The sequence below is a fragment of the Tachypleus tridentatus genome, chromosome 4, assembly GCF_004210375.1.
Source record: "Tachypleus tridentatus isolate NWPU-2018 chromosome 4, ASM421037v1, whole genome shotgun sequence".
NCBI classification, from domain to species: Eukaryota; Metazoa; Arthropoda; class Merostomata; order Xiphosura; family Limulidae; genus Tachypleus; species Tachypleus tridentatus.
In genome coordinates, this window is record NC_134828.1 from 4,445,859 (window position 1) to 4,466,985 (window position 21,127).

Here is a 21,127-nt window from a genome sequence, read left to right on the forward strand (position 1 = left end):
TTTAATTAGAAAAGTCAGGTGTTATTTATCGCTTTAGACTTTAAATACTTAATGACAAAAAAACGTTTGCCTATCTCTTTAGGACTTTAAATACTTAATTAGAAAAGTTACGTTATCTGGTCTCTTTAGGACTTTAAATACTTAATTAGAAAAGTTACGTGTTATCTGTCTCTTTGGACTTTAAATACTTAATTAGAAAAGTTAAGTGATATCTGTCTCTTTAGGACTTTAAATACTTAATTAGAAAAAGTTAAGTGATATCTGTCTCTTTAGGACTTTAAATACTTAATTAGAAAAGTTAAGTGATATCTGTCTCTTTTGGACTTTAAATACTTAATTAGAAAAGTTACGTGTTATCTGTCTCTTTTGGACTTTAAATACTTAATTAGAAAAAGTTAATACTGTGAAACAAGGAAGTTATCTGTCTCTTTGGACTTTAAATACTTAATTAGAAAGTTAAGTGATATCTGTCTCTTTGGACTTTAAATACTTAATAGAGAGAAAACTGTTATCTGTCTCTGGTCTTTAAATACTTACATTAGAAAAAACTTACGTTTATGTGTTTTCTTAAACGTTAAATACTGAATTCTGAAAAAAATTAGTGTCATCTGTCTCTTTTTACTTTAAATACTTGATTAAAGAAGTTACACATTAGATGTCTCTTTACACTTTAAATACTGAGAAATGTTACGTATTATCTGTCTCTTTAGGACTTTAAATACGTAATTGCAGGGAAGAACAGAAGGAAGAGAAATGGAAGACAAGTTATAATTTAATTATCAATAAATCATTTTTATATTATCTGATTGTAGCATTAAACCATTTGTATATATAACCAGAAAGTTATAAATTATTTATTACAAACACCACTGTGTTATTACAAAACAAAACACTTTGTTTTGTACAAGTTGAAAGTGTTTTTTGAAGCGTAAACTAACATGTAAGTTCGGCAGTGTAATAAAGCAAACACAGCACTATTATACATATATGTAGGTTAACTCTGGAAAACAGCCAAAACGCCACTCCATGAAGTTGACTAACAATCAGATGTGAATTAAAAGGACACAGTCTTAAGCTGACGACTAGAGTGTCCCCTAGTGATCAATATAAGAAGCATTAAGCGTAGTGATCGATATTTTTGGCTGGAGTAGCCGGACTTCAACGCCACACGAAGGTAGAGAAACAGTAGCATGCTTTAGAAATAGTTATACTATTATACGGAGAAAGTGTGTGTGCGTGAGAGAGAGATAATTATTGATATATTTGACCAATTTATGCTGTTTGGGACAGAACCTTGGATCTTTCAAGTAAAAAAAAAACGTAAACAGAGACGAGCGTCGAGAATAGGCGACAGACCTTGTTCTACTACTATAATTTAAATACATGTAATTAAACTACTAAATTATTTATAGTCCTAATCAGGCCATGCGTTTACCCACTGAAACTGATCTGAAGTTAGTGATCGTTAGAAAAAGTTAACCGAGGTAAGTTTTCTACTCTTTTTTTGAGTCATTACAATCTGTCCAGTCTGGTACAGGATACCACAGAACTGTAATGGTAAAGTTCGTTATTCTAGTAAAGGCATTAGGATAATATTAGATATTACTATTATCATTCGTTATTAACATTTACAAAGTCAGTATAAATTATAAGATATTTGAGTCCTAAAAGTTCTGACAAACAAATTAGAACATTCTAGAATGTTTGTTCGTGTATAATGCTAAAATGTTCGAAAATTAAAAATAATAAAATTAATTTAAAATGACTTTAATAAATATACCACTAGGGTTGAACGTTTTGTTCACATTTTATGATGACACAGAAACACATCCAAAAATACCATACTATTTTGTTATAACTTATTAGTTTATATATTTTTTTAAATATTATCGTTCATGTTTCTCAAATCAGCGTGGAGTAATGATGGAAATCCGTAATTCTGAGAATCACAAACGATCACTGCCGAGAAATATAAATACAGACTTGATGGAGACGCTCACACGACCTAATGACGTGTTTGTTTTTAGCGCAAGAGGCTATGTGCTCTCTGTCCTCGGGTAAAAATCTAACCCCAGATTTTATCACAGTTAGTCAGTGACCCAAAAGGGGACAGGACCGAATAATATATAGCTCTCAAGTTCTTATCTCTTGTAGTTAGGTACAAAGATTCACAACGGGGTTTTCGTGCTGTGGCCACACGGGTATCGAAACCCAATTTATAGCATTATAAGTCCGAAGACTTGCCGCTATACCACTAAAGGGGGTGGGTGACTCTCACAAATCCAAGCAGCAGCGTACTTATAATGACGTAAAGGAAGACAGATCTTAGAAACTTCAATAAGGCATTTGAAATGTGTTTCGAAAGAAGCTTCAAACAAAACAAACTAAAGTTCAAGTAATTCTCTCGAGTAAAATAAAAATGTATTAAATGAGACTGGGCAGTAGTGATATACAAAATATAAGTTACAAACTTAACGTTTTAAACTTTTTATTATCTTCTAAAAGACAATTGTTTGTGAATTATTCAACATTGTTCAAAGGTACTTAGGTAATATTATCCACAAATTTTGTAATAAATATAAAAAAGGAAATACCTTAAGAACAAACCATTGCTTCACAGTAATTCCACACAGCTTCGGATTTATGGAATTATTCGTAATGTTGGTGGTTTAATTTATACAATTTGCGGATAGCACAGGCCTCAATAAATTCAAATGAATATATTTCTATCAGGAAAAACTTAGCTAGAACAACGAACATTTCTGTTATCTTGTTTATTTAACTTTATACGTGATATTGCCAGATAGTTTTAAACTATCAATAGATAATACTGAAAATATTACATAATATATTGCCCCTAATTAAAGCTCCCTTGGGCGTTGAAAACTGCAAAAGAGGATTCTAATCAGCGATTAATTGGGTCATGTGATGGAACCTCTATTATAAACAAATGTCTCATTTATTTCTAACTTTGCTATAGACAGTGCTCACTATCACAGCTAGTACAATAATCATTTTATCAAAAACTACTATGAAGCAGACATGCCATCTGCCGGGTAACCTTTAATCGGTACCATCAAAGCATCTTAAGTCTGTTGCTACGGCGAAAAAGGGCGGGTAAAGCGTGGCCTTATTTAAAAATTGCCAGTATTCGTTGATTAATCTGTGCGACTGGGGAGGGGGTATAGTTAGGACCAATACGAAAATATATGTATTAGAAGCACTTATTACTCTCTCAACTTTTCTATATGTAGAACTAACTGAAATCAACCGCTCGGGATGAAGGGGATCTACGTTAAAAAAACATCTGTCCAATAGTGTATATATCACGTAACAGAAGCGTTGACGTACGAAACATTTTACCAATAAAGATCCAATTAGCCATCGTTTGCGAGTAACACAATGTAAAAAATGACCCAGCTTCATTTGTTCCAGAATATTAAATTGCATGCGTACAACAAATCCCGTATATATATATTAACATCACTTGCTGCAGGCTGACGTCGGTATTGCTAGGCCTAATGTAAAAATACAAGGTAAACAGATACAAGATATATATAAATGCGGGTTCAGTTCACTGGAAAATGTGGCTTCCGAAGCGAAATGATAAGAATTATTATCTAACTGAGGGAGTCAAAAATCGTGTTATAACAAGGAAAACCTGATAACAGAAGGCCTAAAGCAAAATCTTACAATAAAAAACGTGATTTTTCACCATTCTTATAGCACTATAACTACCATAATTTCTTTCCAGTGAATAACGTCCTTCGTACCACTAAAATATCAGAACATGGAAAGGAATAATTTTCATTACGCAGACGACGAGGACGTAGCGGTTCTGCTGCCAAACGACGGTATTACACCAGATAACCGCCTCTCCAGCACGTGCCCTATGTCCTGCAAACACCACCTACGGTAAGATCAAATAGTGTGTAGACACCCCATGGGTAGAGATATAACTTGTAAACTTCTGTACAGTGTATAAATATCCTACCAACACGTGTATATCACATGTTTAGCATCAGGGGGGAGAGGTGATTTGTCCAGAGGGGGAAGCAAAAGCATAAAATGTAGATTATAAAATTAAAAAAAAATGTACAAGCCAGTCAATACAGATAAAATTAATTACTTGTAGTCATTAATCGTATCTACGATTACGTACTTCAATTAAAGATAAAAACAAGACATATTCGGCTACTTTATTTATACATAATTTCATCCTTCTGTCCTTTTGATTAAATTATTATTTATTGCATCTTCATAGAAACTATCAGTCTTTTTTTAAGAAGCTTTTTCTCAAACGTGATTAACGCTAAACTTGCAAGTCTCGCTTGTCGTACATTTCTGGCGTAGCTGTGTATCATTCTAAATGAGAAAACTGCGTTATTCTTTCAGTCAGGCTTAGAGCTAACATCGGTCTAACATTTGTGATGATGCATTCTTTATCACTAAAACTTTTCGTACCAAACTTGTTCACTAATAAGCTTTCAATAATACAGGTACAATATTTTCCTATCATCTTTTGAATCCACATTCAAGCCTGAAGGGTGGCACTTAAAAGAAATATACGCATACAAAAAATAACAGTATCATTCAATACAATGCCCGAAGCACCTGCACATCAAATGACATTAGAGAAGTAACAAAGAACCATGATTGTGAGATGCAAGTTATGAAAAAATAAGTTTTCAAATATTGCAAGAACTATAAATTATTATTATTTTCTTGTTATATTTGATTTGTTTATTTTATATTTTAATTTCTAAAATAGTCATTACGAAAAGTTAATTTATTTATAAATTATTCATTTCGCTTACATTTTTAGTGATTTAAATAATTTGATATATAGACTACAAATTGCCAGTTAGTTCCAGTTTTGCATGTATTTTGAAATAATATGAAATGGTGTGTGTGTTTTTCTTATAGCAAAGCCACATAGGGCTATCTGCTCAGCCCACCGAGGGGAATCGAACCCCTGATTTTAGCGTTGTAAATCCGGAGACATACCGCTGTACTAGCGGGGGGCCTATGAAACGGTAATTGCTTCTTTTATGCCATAAAAGAGGCCAATATAACGTTCAAAATGGTTTTTTTTTTTAAATACAAGTATGAATTTGATTTTTTTGTTCCGAAAACTATTCATATAAGAAACATTTTATAGCTTAAAGAGTAGATTGTGTATAAATTTTTTGTAGTTGGAAATAAATCCTTTTCTAGCAAGGAAAAAAGTTAAAATCGACTCAAAAAAAGGGAAGCATCTTGTTAGTTCTAGTCCAGATTTTTCTTAACAATGCTTTCGTCCGTACAAGGTGATTACTGATTATGTATGGTATGGTAGATTGCTTCCGTATCAATCAGTTGCAAGTTCATATTGTCATATTTAGCTAATACTTAAAAACTATTATTTTGTAACATATATTGGAGAAGCACTGCTTCCATGGACCACACACCTTTGTTTAGCATATATATTTAGAGGAAGGTTTGCTTTATTTTGAATTTCGCGCAAAGCGACACGTGGGCTATCTGCACTAGCCGTCTCTAATTTTCCTATGTAAAACTAGAGGGAAGACAGCTAGTTATCACCACCTACCGCCAACTCTTGAGCTACTCTTTTACCAACGACTAGTGGGATTGACGGTAACATTATAATGCCCTCACGGCTGAAAGAGCGAGCATGTTTGGTGTAACGCGGATTCCAACCTGCGACCCTCCAATTACGAATTGAGTGTCTTAACCACCTGGCCATGCCGGGCCTTTTACAGGAAAAATCATATCATCTTGTTTGTTTATTAAATGTGTATAACTATCAGAATTATTTTATTCATATATATATAATTAATAGGCATAATATTCAAACATGTACGCTTAACGGACACACGTCAGAGTGTATCGTCAGTAAATATATATACATGTGTGTGTATATAACACCACATAGCTTGTTGTGTGCAACATAGGATTTATGGGTCTATTTCCGTTGTTCCATTTCCTAAACTAGATTTAAATAATTAAAAAGGGATCTTAAAGACAGCTTTTATCATTCATACACTTATCAAGGTTTTCTTAAACTCGTTTAGATTTCTCGCCTCCACAACATCTGATGGTTATCCACTCCAAAGGCAAATCACCCTGTTAGAAAAATAAAAATGACTCCTACCCTGTAAAAATTTACACTTATGTTCCCTAGTCCTACTGTTGTCACTGTTGAATATGAAAAAAATGACGCATCATTTCTGTAACTTCTCTTTACAATCTTAAACACCTCAATTAGATCCCTTTTAACTTTTGTTTCAAAATAAAACAGATTGATCCTTTCCTCATTATGTTTACCCTTAATGTATTTAAAGAAATTCTTACTGTTAATTTTCACATTTTCAGCCAACCTATTCTCATACATCCTTTTGATGTCCTAATTTCCTGTTTCACTAACTTTCTTGATATTCTATAATCTTTTAAATCTCCTGTCATACCAGTCATTTTCATTTCTTAAATTTATGACACCATTAATTTTATCTCTTAAACTCTTTGTAAGCTAGCCTGGTTTTTTATTTGCAACTACTCTTTTCTTTCTATAAGAAATATGTTTACCCTAAATAGTTAAACATTTATTGCATCTGATCAGTGTCTCCAAATACTTCAGTTGCCCAATTCACAACAGATAATTGTTGACACATTTCTTCAAAATGTATTTTTTTCAAATCTGTAACCAAAATATCATTACTTCTTATCTTCAATATGCAGCAAAACAACGAATCTAATAAAGCAATGATCATTTGCACCCAAATGTTCTCTAATTTCCAACTTGACTAAATTAGCGAAGAAAACCATCCTGAACAGTTTCCAAAACCTTTCTTCATCATGGTTTGACTCTATCATTTCCCAATCTATATGCCTAAAATTAAAATCACCCATAATTATGACTTCATTAACAGCTAAAATATTAATATTATTGGAAAATTTCTCAGTAATGTCATCAGTATCATTTGGTGGTCTGTAACAAATTCTCACTAAAAACCTTTTCCTTTTATATCCATAAGGAGAAACTCAAATGGTTTCAATCTCCTTGTTATTATCTTTGATATCCTTAATTTCAAAAGGATACAAGACTTTATATGTAGTCATTCCTTCCTCTAACGTTAATACGATCTCTCTATTAAACAGCCCACAACCTTGTATTCCAAAGAAACATTTTTCATTAAAAGAATTTACATTTAACTATGTTTCAGTTATTTCCATTATATCAAAATCTAAGGTCATCTATTTTGTTTCTTGTACTTCCAGCATTAAAATATTCACAATTAAGCCTATCCTTATAACTACTTTTATACAGACTTCCTATACTAAACTTTTCTCTGCCTCTCATACTGTTTTCATTTAGTTTTTCCTTGCCCCCACAACTATCTAGTTCTAGTTTAAAACTTCTCTCAGAGCCCCTAACGTATTTAAATGTAAACCATCTTTCCAAAATCTGCTTTCTCGGTCTGAACTTATCCCACAAGTCCAAACAGCCTATCTGCTCATCTTTGCGTAATAAACTAAGCTTAGCGATTAGTCCTAGTAACCTGTTTATAACTTCATCTTCAGTTAATTCTGGGCAGTATTTCTGACAAAACTAAGTTACAGTGTTTTATTTTAAATGGCCTTATCAATCAGTTGTTTGTACTTATTAATTAATGTCTACAGCTTACCCTTCCCTATATCATTAGCCCCTACATGTACCACAAAAAAAGCATCTCTTCTAACCCCCTTTATTATATCTCCTGCCCTGTCAGTTATATCCTCCACTGGGTAACATAATTTGATTCTTTTCTCCCTATTTACCCACAGACGATCCTACCCACAAAATCAACTATAACATAGTTATCATCCAGATACTGCTCGCGCCATTTTGTTTTCTCTCATCTACAAAAGTCAATTTGTTGTTACTCAACAAAATAGGGATATTATAAGGAAATGTACTTCTTTTACTCTAGCAGTTTTCTTTCTGACTTCCTGAAATCCATATGTGTGTGTGTGTAGAAAAGACACATCACGTTATGGTGTATAGTTAAGTAGGCACATGTAGTTAATAGATATAACCTGTTAATATATTAAGGAAACGATTTTAATAAGCATGTATACTGTGACAATATTTTGTACAATCTTGAAAATACTGTTAACATCTATACAATGAAGTGATACTATTAAGTATTATATAAATAACTCTATCCTGCCTTATGAACCGCGTTAGTGGTTCGCAATAAAGATCGCTAGAAATTGCATAAAACTCTTACGGAACGTTCTGGCAAAAAGCACAGTAAAGATCATATTCAAACAACACCTTAAAACCTTAAAAGGCTAGTGACTGCCAAGGCTGTATACACAAAAAGCACAGTAAAGATCATATTCAAACAACACCTTGAAACCTTTGCTAGTGACTGCCAAGGCTGTACACATTTAAAATGTACAAAACAACACATGTTAGAAGGAAAACAAAATCCGCTCAAAACGGCCCGTTTGTAATACTTCTGTCAGCCTACTACAAAAAACAGCTTGGTGTATCACACCCAAACCTATGCTAAAAAAACACCATCATTCTATCGTAAACGCCTCCCGCTAGTACAGCGGTATGTCTCCGGAATTACAACGCTAAAATCAGGGGTTCGATTCCCCTCCGTGGGCTTAGCAGATAGCCCTATGTGGCTTTGCTATAAGAAAAACACAAACACACACTATCGTAAACGATGTTAATATTACCCCTTGAACCAAACTTTCTTACACATATCTGATGTATATTTAAATGCTTGAGTACAGGTGATTGTAACGTTTATATACACGGTGCTTTGTACACTATACAACTAGTGTCTTTAGGGAGCTGATCTCTATTATGTATGAAGTGAAGGAGTAGAAAAACCAATACACGTAATATTGACTTTCATTACATACACAAACGTAGAATAATTGCTTTAAAGGACAGCAATGTTTAGTTAAAGCGATGTTTTAGAATTCTATGTTTTATTTGGAAAGGATACTTTTCTGATAAACATTTTGTCCGTGCTTAGTGGGGGGGCTGTGTCTTAGCCTACACATATATTTGCCCATTTCTATACATTATGTATAGAATTTAGTTACATAGAAACTACAAATACTCACCATGCGCCCAAACAAATCTCCACGATAATCTCCAGATGCAACTTAACATTTTACATCTCGAAACAATGTGATCAAATAGTCAATAGCTACAGTAAATAATCATGAAACGTATCAGCTATCTGTTAGCTATGTTTATTATCATAACAGTGTATAAAAATAATTAAATAATCCTTTGTCCATGGTTAAGCATAAAACATTCCAGCAGACAAGATAAGTAATAAACTGGAAACTTAGAAAGCTGCAAATATGGATTGCACAAAGTAAGGAAAAGGCTCGAGATACTTTAGACATTACCCACTAAAACCACAGATTCCTATTTTGATTCCACCAAATGTATTTCTAGGTAACAGCAAAATAGGGGTTTGTAGTTTATCTAGATAATGTTTACAGCATCTCTAGCCGTGTTTCCTTTTTTCTTATGACTATTTGCAGCTTTAGAATTTCCAATTATTTATTTGTCTTGTTTAAATTAACCAAAATAAATGTATCACCGCCATTTCTACTCATATTCAGATTATTATAAATGATTCATTAATTCCTGTCATATTATCTTGTAAGTTTTATACTAAATTAAAGACCAGGGGATATATCCCCCTCTTATCATAAGTCAGGTGGGTTAAGGCGAGCGAGTCGTAGTCTGAGGGTCGCGGGTTTGCATCCCCGTCGCACCAAACATGCTCGCCTCTTCAGCCGTGAGAGCGTTATAATGTTACGGTTAATCCCACTATTCGTTCGTAAAAGAGTAGCCCAAGAGTTGGCGGTGGGTGGTGATGACTAGCTGCCTTCCCTTTAGTCTTACACTGCTAAATTAGGGACGGATAGCGCAGATAGCCCTCGTGTAGCTTTGTGTGAGATTCAAAACAAACAAACATCAAGTGTGAGCGACATTCCTTCAGTTTACAATCTGAGTATCGAAGTGACTATCAAATTGTGTTACATAACCGAGCTACTTGGAATGAGTATCGAAGTGACTATCAAATTGTGTTACATAACGGAGCTCCTTGGTATGAGTATTGAAGTGACTATCAAATTGTGTTACATAACGGAGCTCCTTGGTATGAGTATCGAAGTGACTATCAAATTGTGTTACATAACGGAGCTCCTTGGTATGAGTATCGAAGTTACTATCAAATTGTGTTACATAACGGAGCTCCTTGGTATGAGTATCGAAGTGACTATCAAATTGTGTTACATAACGGAGCTCCTTGGTATGAGTATCGAAGTTACTATCACATTGTGTTACATAACGGAGCTCCTTGGTATGAGTATCGAAGTTACTATCAAATTGTGTTACATAACGGAGCTCCTTGGTATGAGTATCGAAGTGACTATCAAATTGTGTTACATAACGGAGCTCCTTGGAATGAGTATCGAAGTTACTATCAAATTGTGTTACATAACGGAGCTCCTTGTATGAGTATCGAAGTGACTATCAAATTGTGTTACATAACGGAGCTCCTTGGTATGAGTATTGAAGTTACTATCAAATTGTGTTACATAACGGAGCTCCTTGGAATGAGTATCGAAGTTACTATCAAATTGTGTTACATAACGGAGCTCCTTGGAATGAGTATCGAAGTTACTATCAAATTGTGTTACATAACGGAGCTCCTTGGTATGAGTATCGAAGTAACTATCAAATTGTGTTACATAACGGAGCTCCTTGGTATGAGTATCGAAGTTACTATCAAATTGTGTTACATAACGGAGCTCCTTGGTATGAGTATCGAAGTTACTATCACATTGTGTTACATAACGGAGCTCCTTGGTATGAGTATCGAAGTTACTATCACATTGTGTTACATAACGGAGCTCCTTGGTATGAGTATCGAAGTTACTATCAAATTGTGTTACATAACGGAGCTCCTTGGTATGAGTATCGAAGGGACTATCAAATTGTGTTACATAACGGAGCTCCTTGGTATGAGTATCGAAGTGACTATCAAATTGTGTTACATAACGGAGCTCCTTGGTATGAGTATCGAAGTGACTATCAAATTGTGTTACATAACGGAGCTCCTTGGTATGAGTATTGAAGTGACTATCAAATTGTGTTACATAACGGAGCTTCTTGGTATGAGTATCGAAGTGACTATCAAATTGTGTTACATAACGGAGCTCCTTGGTATGAGTATCGAAGTGACTATCAAATTGTGTTACATAACGGAGCTCCTTGGTATGAGTATCGAAGTGACTATCAAATTGTGTTACATAACGGAGCTCCTTGGTATGAGTATCGAAGTGACTATCAAATTGTGTTACATAACGGAGCTCCTTGGTATGAGTATCGAAGTGACTATCAAATTGTGTTACATAACGGAGCTCCTTGTATGAGTATCGAAGTGACTATCAAATTGTGTTACATAACGGAGCTCCTTGGTATGAGTATCGAAGTTACTATCACATTGTGTTACATAACGGAGCTCCTTGGTATGAGTATCGAAGTTACTATCACATTGTGTTACATAACGGAGCTCCTTGGTATGAGTATCGAAGTTACTATCAAATTGTGTTACATAACGGAGCTCCTTGGTATGAGTATCGAAGTGACTATCAAATTGTGTTACATAACGGAGCTCCTTGGTATGAGTATCGAAGTGACTATCAAATTGTGTTACATAACGGAGCTCCTTGGTATGAGTATCGAAGTGACTATCAAATTGTGTTACATAACGGAGCTCCTTGGTATGAGTATTGAAGTGACTATCAAATTGTGTTACATAACGGAGTTCCTTGGTATGAGTATCGAAGTTACTATCAAATTGTGTTACATAACGGAGCTCCTTGGTATGAGTATCGAAGTGACTATCAAATTGTGTTACATAACGGAGCTCCTTGGTATGAGTATCGAAGTGACTATCAAATTGTGTTACATAACGGAGCTCCTTGGTATGAGTATCGAAGTTACTATCACATTGTGTTACATAACGGAGTTTCTTGGTATAAGTATCGAAGTTACTATCAAATTGTGTTACATTACTAAGTATCGAAGTTACTATCAAATTGTGTTACATAACGGAGCTCCTTGGTATGAGTATCGAAGTTACTATCAAATTGTGTTACATTACGGAGCTCCTTGCTATAAGTATCGAAGTTACTATCAAATTGTGTTACATTACGGAGCTCCTTGCTATAAGTATCGAAGTGACTATCAAATTGTGTTACATAACTGAGCTCCTTTGTATGAGTATCGAAGTTACTATTTAAATTGTGTTACATAACAGAGTTCCTTAGTATAAGTATCGAAGTTACTATCAAATTGTGTTACATAACGGAGCTTTTTGGTACTCAAATGATGGCTTGAAGACGAGATGATTCTCATGCAGTCTGAGCAGTGTTCATGTTGCACTTTCAGTTTCGAATATGCGGGTGATTGGATTATGTGGACGTCACAATATTCGGGCCGCTTTCTCATACAAATACCGCAAATGGATCAAACTTCCTGGATCACATAAGGCTTGACTCGAGTCATTGACCGTATTATATGTGTTTTAAATTGTGAAATTTACGTTTTGTTTTGACAACCTGCTGCATTATTTAACAATTATTCAACATCTATTAGCTTCACTCGAGTCATTGACCGTATTATATGTGTTTTAAATTGTGAAATTTATGTTTTGTTTTGACAACCTGCTGCGTTATTTAACAAATATTCTACATCTATTAGATAGTGACCCAGGTTTGTGGGTAAAAATGCACTAGACAAAAGTCGCTATTGTCTAAATGAAAGTTGCGTGATCAGCTGTCTTGCTTTGTTCACTGCAGGATTTCTCGAATTTTATCGTTATGTTCCCTCAGGCCTACAACTAACGGGCAAACATGCTTACAATATTGTCCCTCTTGACTGTAAACTAGCTTGGAAGTGATATAATGTGATGTTTGTTTTAGATTAAGGACTCACCTCCTCTCTCTATATATACATATGTGTACTAATAACGTATATCGACCAATAATAATCGTCAAACTTGTACTGACTTAAGAGACACGTCTTTTTCTACAGATTTAATTTCTATAGTATAATAGTAACGTAGTTCAAACCTTATCTTTGAGTATCTCAGAACGGCTGGTATAGGTATTAATACTTTTATTAAAAACAGAGAACAACGTTAACAAAGGTTAACAAAGAGAGAGTTTGCAACTGACCGTTACCGAGGACGAGAGTATAAACGGTACATGATTGTAAGGGGTGTTGCAGGTGGATGTTAGGTTGTTAATTACTATAGGGATAAAGGTGTTCCTTTATATTGGTTTAAATTTGGTTTTAGTTGCGGTATAAGTAAGGCTTCTTTAATTTTACGTTTGTTTATGTTTGTTTCTTTATTTAGTATTTGAGTGTTTTCTATGGTTATGTTGTGATTATTTGACTTGCAGTGTTCAGAAACGTGTGTGATTTTTGTGTTCTTTGAATCTGGTTTCTATTTTTCTACTTGTTTCTCCAATATAGAAGTCGTGGCAGTTATAACATTGTATTTTATAAATAATGTTGGTGTGGTGTTTGTCAGTGTAGTTTTTACATAGTATAGACCTCAGTTTTGTGCCTGGTTTTTGAATAAATTTAGTGTTTACTGGAATGTTATATTTTGTTATAAGTTTTTAATCAAATATTGGTTATTTTTTCACTGATGTCAGGATCATGTGGTATACAGCAGCATAAGGTTTTGTAGTTTGTTGTATCTTGTGATTTATTGTTGGTCTAGGTGTGTGTGTATAATGTTTTCAATGTTTTTTTGATGAAATTTGTTGTTGTTGATGAAGTGTTGTTTTATTTTGTTGATTTCATTGTTAATTTTATCAGGTGAACATAGTTTTGTTGCTGTGTTTATTAAGTTTCTTAATATGTTGAGTTTTTTATTTGTTTCATGTGCTGAGTCCCAGGGAATGCATAATCCAGTGTGGGTGATTTTTCTGTGAATTTCTGTTTTGAATTGTGTATCAGTTCTAGCGATCTTGAGGTTAAATGCTATTTGTTTAGTTTTTTCCTGTTCACAGGTGAACTTAATGTTGAAGTGTATCGAGTTATTGTGACTGAAAAACTAAGTGTGTGTTCTGTAGATGTGAATCCAGTAATTGTATAATCAACATATCTGTACCAGTATAGTGGTGGGTGTAAGGATGAACTAATCGCTTGTGGCTAGAACTGGTGACACGGGATTCCCCATACTTAGGCCATTTATTTATAAGTAGTTTTGGTTATTGAACATAAAGTTAGTTTTGGTGGTAGTGAATTCTATAAAGGTTGCTAATTGGTTGCTGGGGTTGGGTCTTGGATATAAAGTTCTAAAGCTATCTTGCAGGCTTCAGTTGTTGGGACTTCTTCCGTTTTGAGGTAAATGAGTTTCTCGTCATCAAGAAACCTTATCTTCATTATATATATGTAATACTCTAGCTAACTTGACGTAGTTCAAACCTTATTTTATAAGTTTGTGTCCCTCTACACGAACCTTCACGTTTATGTAAACCAGTACAACTTATATAAATAAAGAGGGTATGACCTTCATAAACTGTAAGGTGTTTACCTCCAGTAAACCACAAAGTGTTAACCAAAACCGTCTTAACAGTTATTACGCTTTCCACATCTGTAATTAGATGTAATTAGTGGTCATCACATGTGTTATGTTATTATACGAACCAATAATCTGTGTGATTGTTATTATACGAACCAGCAAACTGTGTGGTTGTTATTATACGAACCAATAAAATGTCTGGCTCTTATTATACCAACCAATAAAATGTCTGGTTGTTATTATACGAACCAGAAAACTGTGTGTTTATTATTATAGGAACAAGCAAACTGTGGCTGTTATTATACGAACCAGCAAAGTTACCTTCTTATGCCTGGAGCTTCAATAGTAATTGTATGAATCTATATAAATATTATAGTGCTGTTTGTACTGTCATCAAAACTAATTCATAAAGTCTATGGACAGATACATGCATATTAACGGTTTCACATTTTGTGTTTTGCTCTTTTTTGTGTGCTTTTTGTTTTCAAGAATTGCATATACAGGAAATATCTTTTCATGTCCTGAGATAATCTTTCATAATTTACGTAACTTCTGTCCTGGGGACGGGTACTCCACTTAGTGTGTAATATTATGTTAACCACACTATATACGTCATTACCAAAGCTCATCAGCTGATACGAGAGACGTCAGTTTTCAATGTTTTCTTGTAGGTATTTGCAAAGCTACAAAATGTATTATCTTAGCTGCTACATGAATAGATTTAAACAATGGGAATCTCTGATGTAGACAGTTTTATTATTTATTTTGTTCTAATTAAAGCCATCTTTCAGATGTTTGCAAGCTTATATGGCTTACCTGAGCCAACTGAAACTCTCTGTTTAAAAATACAAATAAAGACAGCACTTCCACAGTTGGATGTAATCTGAGTGATCCATTCGTTGTGTCTAGATCCTTTCCATTGATCTGGGAACGTCCAATTCTTCCCTCCTGAACTATTGTTAATTTGTATACATGAGAACGGTAATTAGCGTGTTTAGTAATGAGGTTCCTTTATATTTTCTCTTACTCTTCCTTATCGATGTCATGTCCAAGAATTTTATCAGATCTCTGGTATCATACGGTCTGAATTTTGCTGCCTGAATGCACTGTACTATAAAATTCGTGAAACCGGAAACGTTAGGCCTCGCCATGAACTGGCGCCTCGTTTGAAAATTTTTCCATAAATGGTTAAATGGAGAATGTAGTGAGCTTGAATAAATATTTACATTTTACACAAATATTGTTTTCTGTTCAGTAAATGTTATGGCCTGAACAACGTTCCTCCATTTTACAAACAAACATCCGGAAACAAAAAGGTTTGTGCAAACTAGGTTATGCCTAGAGTTCTGATTAGACGGTGCGAAATTTGATAAGTAGGAGTTCGGGCGTTGATGGAGTCATCAAGAATATTACCACTGGGTTAAATTACATGTGATTTTATATAATAGATAAAGACAAGTCCTTTTCAACTAGCTACGTCATTAAATAATTTTACACGATAGTTGTTAACCAGTTAAGACTTTTCGATGGACAAACAATCAAACATCTCTAACGAAATTAAAACGGACCATTTTTATGACTAAGTGCATATTACAACCACATAAAACTACGTAATCATTCAAATATGAAAAGTTGTAAAACTATAGTTAGTAATATCTTGTTAATTATCTGCTGTGAGATAATTGTTTACATTTCCTTATCTTCAGTTCTATCAACCAAACATTAATTTTAATTACTACAATTATCCAGTTTTGTAAAATTAATTTTAGTTACTGTAATCCTACAGTTTTATAATATTACTTTTTATTACTGAAATTATCCAGTTTTCTAATGTTAATTTTAGTTACTGTTGTCCTACAGTTTTGTAACATTAATTTTAGTTACTGCTGTGCTCTAGTTTTATAATATTAATTTTAATTACTATAATTATCCAGCTTTGTAATACTGTAATGCACTGGGCTTCACTATTTGTGGTAAGTACAACACAGATAATTTATTGTAAAAGTTTGTGCTTAAAGACAACTAAACAAAGTGTAATATTATTATTATTACTTTATAAATAATTGAAAATTGTGTTAATTTTGCTCGTGAAATCTACCGATTTTTAATATTAATTTTATCTGCTTAAATCCTTTTATTATTTTAAACTCATAGAACCTTCCAGTTTTATAACACTATTTTTGTTTTATAACACTATTTTTGTATTTGTGTTAAAAATACCACAGTTTATCTGCATGTGTTATGATCGCGTGTTTCAACATCTACCTGCGTTACTGAAAACACTGAACTGTCTTTAACTTTTCAAAGAGGAAAATGAATTGTGAGTATTAGGTTAATAAAATAAGACATTTATTATCCTAGTTCCGAAGTTTAATTTTTCTAAAAGAAAAATTATATATATTTGTTTGTTTTTTTAGTTTTGCGCAACGGATATCTAAAAGATCCACATCTAATTCAGCAGTGTAAAACTACTCATCACTACCCACCGCCAACTTTTGGGCTATTCTTTTACCGACGAAAATGAGATTGACCGTTAAATTATAATGCCTCCACGGTTGAAAGGGCGAGCATATATTAGGTGATGGAGATTCGGACCCACGAAACTCGGATCACGAGTCGAGCGCATTAAACACCCGGCTATATGGGGCGTGATTATATGTTATTGTTAGAGAGAATTATACCTAAGTCCAATATAATATTTTCATAGTTTTCTTTTAGTAAGAGAAATGTTCATCAAAAAACTTGTTTAAGAAATAAAACGAAAAAATGTATTGTGAGAAAAATGTAACATTATGAGAAGCGGTTAAACGAATGTTTTTGTTTTCTCTAATGATTGGCAACCAATGACGTAAATTACTATTAGCGAAAGTGTTTTATGTATTTTTATCAAACAAAAACAAATGTTATTATATTATATATTATTTCTCATATTACACTGATTTTCTATATTTTGTATGAATACAAAGTTATTAAAAAGTAAAGCTACAGGCCGCTGTTTTCAATTTTAAAAGTCCCCAGTAGTTCAGCGGATAACCACTACACAATGATCAATCCAAGAAATAGGCTAACCAACCAACTTCTCAAAAAACATAACAGTTGTTTACATCTGAACTAGTAATTTATGGAGAGTTTTTAACGAGTTTTAGTCATTAAAAAACAGTTTCCCTCTATCTTATCTGGTACACCTCAGATCTGATTCACTATTTCCCACAATAGAACAGCGGTATGTTTGAAAACTCACAACGTTAGGAACCGGGTTTTGATACCAGTTGTGGGTACAACACAACCCATTGTGTAGGTTTGTGCTTACTAAAAAACAACAAATAATTTTAAACTACTGACCAGTAGTACTGTTCCCTCACACACACGCTAAATGAATTGAATGTCATTCTCTAAACGTACCTAATCGCAATATGCCAAGCGTGATTTTGAGTATGATAAAAATTAGTAAAATCATATTTCTTTATTTACAAAAGTTTTGCTTAGAGCCCTAATGCATTCTATGACTTACAGTGTCTTCAGGTGTGGAGTGCAGTTTCGACTTTTCTGAGCTCGACTACAAGGCTTGGGTCACTGAAAGTGTTTTAAACATAATCTATTACATAACACACGCGACAATAATTTAAAAGTACTCAGAAAGTAATTTAACAAATTACTGGACTAGCTATTACATTTTTAGTCATTTTATATAGAAAGAAATTATTCTGATGGTTTATTTACAGTTTTTTTTGTTCTTCTTTTTTAATGTTGTTGCTAACTTGAGTTGAAAAATATGTAATAATCATAAGTTGCATGAACCACGTTTGTGGTTTATAATAGGAATCGCTACATTTGTTCTTTGTTATTTAATATTGTTCCGCCAGCCTATGGCAAAACTGGCTGTGAGTATTGTAACAAAACCTGGACAGTATTACTAAACGCATCATTACAAATTGCGTAAGGTACTTTTTAACTTTATCTGATTACGTATCAAATTACACCTACACAGAATAACGGTTGACACCCAGTCATTATAATGTGAGCTCGACATGACCATGTAGTTAGGGCGCTCGACTCGCTATTTGAGGATCGCGGATTCGAATAACCGTCATACTAAACTTGCTCATCCTTTCAGCCCTGGGGACGTTATATGCAAAGGTCAATCTCACTATTCGTTGGTGAAAAAGTAGCCCAACAGTTGGCGGTGGGTGATGATGATTAGCTGCATTTTCTCTAATCTTATACTGCTAAATTAGGGACGGCTAGCACAGACAGCCCTCGTGTAGCTTTGCCCGAAATTCAAAACAAACATTTTTAATGTAGTCTGTACTTTGTGTGGAGCCTCATAATTTATTACATCTATATAGCTGTTTTAAAGCCGTGGATGTAATTTAATGTTTATATGTCAGCACTGACACATGTAGCATTGTGATTATTACAACTCGTGTATCATTTGTTTGTGTTTTGTTCCTCCTATTTACGACACTGAAGATCACAGTTATTTTTTACCAATGCACGATTGATTTCGGCCATATTATAGAAACGTCTAAGTTGTCTCCCACGACAGAATTTGTTAAACCGTACATAGCACTAAGCTCAGTTTCGAACATCGAATCGGCAGTCACGGTGGTGGCTGATGGTAAGTGTCGAATTGTAGCCAACATTACGTGACTGCAGATGGAGTAACCATGCTTGAAGAAGTGACAATGGTAAAAATAACAGCGATTCTGAAGGAAAGTGAGACATGCATTTTATATATGTATATTTTATTTCAAGAATATTTAGTTTCAGATAAAGCGTATAAAGTGACACAACCCAAACAAAGGAGGTAAATATTTATTAATTCAACTCATAAATATTAATTAACACATTTTGAACCTTGTGTCACGTTAAAAGGACATCTGAACTGTGACCTGTCTGGGTATAACTATCTGAGAGTCGGATGAAGAAATATAACATGGATAAGAAATATTAAAACTATATATCTTATTACAACACATTGTCTTATATTTACATTAAATATATAACTATAGTAGCTATGGATATTTTAAAATCATATATATAACATTTGGTATGTGTATCACGATACAACACACTGTTGGTGCATGAGATATCAATTACATCCAGTCTCCATGAACCAATCTAAATAGTACACTTGCCATTAGACTGGTTTATATCTGTAATGAACCAATAGAAATAGTACACTTGTCATTAGACAGGTTTATATCTGTGATGAACCAATCTAAATAGTACTCTTGCCATCAGACAGATTTATGTCCATCATGGATATATGTGTATATAAAACGATTATCAAATTAATTAATATTAAGAAGTGGAATAAAGATTTTCATCAAATTACAGAAAGAAGTTAAACAGCTTAAAATGAAAATACGTGACAAAAATAAACAAATTAAAGGTTTGAGTGAAAATAGGGATTTGTAGCTGAAATTAAACACTTTTAAACTTTCCCTCTAGTTTCTGTATAACTCTTCGGTTTTTTTTAATTAAACAGTTTTTAATAATCATGTGTATAATGACATACAACTGCCTTGTAAGATAATGTTGCATTATTACAGGGCCTGGCATGGCCTAGCGCGTTAAGGCGTGCGCTTCGTAATCTGAGGGTCGCGGGTTCGCGCCCGAGTCGCGCCAAAACATGCTCACCCTCCCAGCCGTGGGGGCGTTATAATGTGACGGTCGAATCCCATTATTCGTTGGTAAAAGAATAGCCTAAGAGTTGGTGGTGGGTGGTGATGACTAGCTCTCTAGTCTTACACTGCTAAATTAGGGACGGCTAGCACAGATAGCCCTCGAGTAGCTTTGTGCGAAATTCCAAAACAAACAAACAAAGCATTATTAAAAATAAGGATGACTTACATTTAGAATAAACTTAATAAAACGAAAGAGTAATTTTAGTAAACCATCAAAAACCTTTTGTTGTGATTTTTTAATATAAATAAATCGAAAAAAATCTGAATAAATTATATGTTTCATATATTTAAAAGAAGTTGATTGTACATATACATTGAGGAATAAAGTGCTTTTTGTCCTCTAACTTCAGTGGGTAGGTATAAAGTTATGAGTAGAGGACAAGTAGACGTTCCAATTGACACGTTGTAGAACCAAAAACGTGGCACGTAATGACAATACTTTTGTTAACAGAAACACTCTAACGTAAACGAGAATTGACGGATGTTCAGAATCGATGCGACAAGCAACGTGCTTTCACTGCAGCAAAACCCACGAGTCCTTATCAGTGGCGACAGTTTTTCTTTTCTGGATTATTTGACCTTACAAGTACTTTAAACAGTAATGTTAATTAGGAAAACAAGTGTCCATTACTGTACATTAGGAAGTTGGTTCGTTCTTACTTATCTATTAATACACACTTGAAGAACTTTAATTAAGTCATTTCTTTTCTATGTGTGTAAAACATTGTAAAAATGTGCTGTCTGATACCGTAATGTTTAAATAATACGATGGAAAATTTACTGAGGCGCATAAGAAGTAAACCT

General features: G+C 33.8%; 1 protein-coding gene across 1 annotated transcript in view; it reads left to right on the plus strand.

Moving 5' to 3' along the window:
- The first annotated feature begins 1,118 nt into the window (after positions 1 to 1,118).
- The window catches only part of LOC143248476 (E3 ubiquitin-protein ligase LNX-like), a 58,914-nt gene continuing 38,905 nt past the window's right edge, over positions 1,119 to 21,127 (plus strand). The window contains exons 1-2 of the mRNA XM_076496875.1: positions 1,119 to 1,484; positions 3,755 to 3,915. The gene's annotated coding sequence lies outside the window, so the exon portion shown is untranslated. The remainder of the gene's footprint in view (positions 1,485 to 3,754; positions 3,916 to 21,127) is intronic.